General features: G+C 37.9%; 1 protein-coding gene across 1 annotated transcript in view; it reads left to right on the top strand.

Annotated features, from left to right (window-relative positions):
• Positions 1-1,072, top strand: part of PLA2G4A (phospholipase A2 group IVA) — a 156,894-nt gene that overhangs the window by 27,512 nt on the left and 128,310 nt on the right. The gene's annotated exons all lie outside the window — the stretch shown is intronic.

Raw genomic sequence — 1,072 nt, 5'->3', positions numbered from 1 at the left:
GCCCACATTCACAGGCACTAAGGTAGTCTTGATGTTAGGTACGGTCAACCATGTGGGTAGGCTGGCATTACTGCCGACTAAATAAAATACAAGGGCTTAAAAAAGTTGTTGTAGAATGACTGGAAATTTTACCAAAAACATAGAAAGCTATTATTCCAGATTATTACAGTAACGTAGGAAAAACCCCACCACTGGATAAGTAATCAAAGAGCTAGTGTTCTCGTCTGACCAGTTACGTGCTCGGAAGCACATGAACTTTGAGGGTTAGCTGCCTCATCTGGAAAACAGGGTATGAATAGTACCTGGTGTGTCTGCTTCACAGAGCCTTTGTACATAGTAAATTGTTATGGGCACAATATTATCCTTTTGAAACTTAACGAAGTCAGGTATTTTCAGAAGAGTCAGTTGGAGAGGTGTGCTATGGAGAAATCAGGAATGTAAAAGTGGCAAGACTGTTGTTCCAAAAGCACAGCACTGTGCTTGAATTGACAATGCGTTTTATGGCAAATAATTTAATTCTGAGGAGTACTAATAGAATTCATTTTTTTAAATTCAATTGTAACTGTGTACATTAATGCGTTTATGGGGTACAATGTGCTGATTTGATATACAGTGTGGAAAGCTTACATCAAACTTGTTAACATAACCATCACCTCACTTATTATTTGTTGTCCTAAGACACTTATGCTCTACTCTCAACAGTTTTGAAATGTACCACTGCATTGTGCACATTAGGTGAAGTCTCACCAAATACCCTCCCTCATCCTGGCCTCTTTCCTCTCCTCCTCTCTCCCTCTTCCTTCCTTTTTTCTGGACTATAGTTTTCTTTTTATCATTTGTATGAATGTGTAGGTGATTACATTTTGGTTTTATAGTAGTATTGAATACATTGGGTACTTTTTCTTTTATTCTTGAGATGCTTTACTAAGGAGAATATGTTCCAGTCCATCCAGGTAAACATAAAAGATATAAAGTCTCCATCTTCTTTATGGCTGTATAGTATTCCACGGTATACATATACACAATTTGTTAATCCATTCATGGGTTGATGGGCACTTGGGCTGCTTCCATG

Source organism: Otolemur garnettii, unplaced genomic scaffold (assembly GCF_000181295.1).
Source record: "Otolemur garnettii isolate 467f Iridium unplaced genomic scaffold, OtoGar3 scaffold00016, whole genome shotgun sequence".
Classification (NCBI taxonomy): domain Eukaryota; kingdom Metazoa; phylum Chordata; class Mammalia; order Primates; family Galagidae; genus Otolemur; species Otolemur garnettii.
Note: the sequence above shows the minus strand (reverse complement) of the source record. Positions and strands in the feature narration are given on the sequence as shown.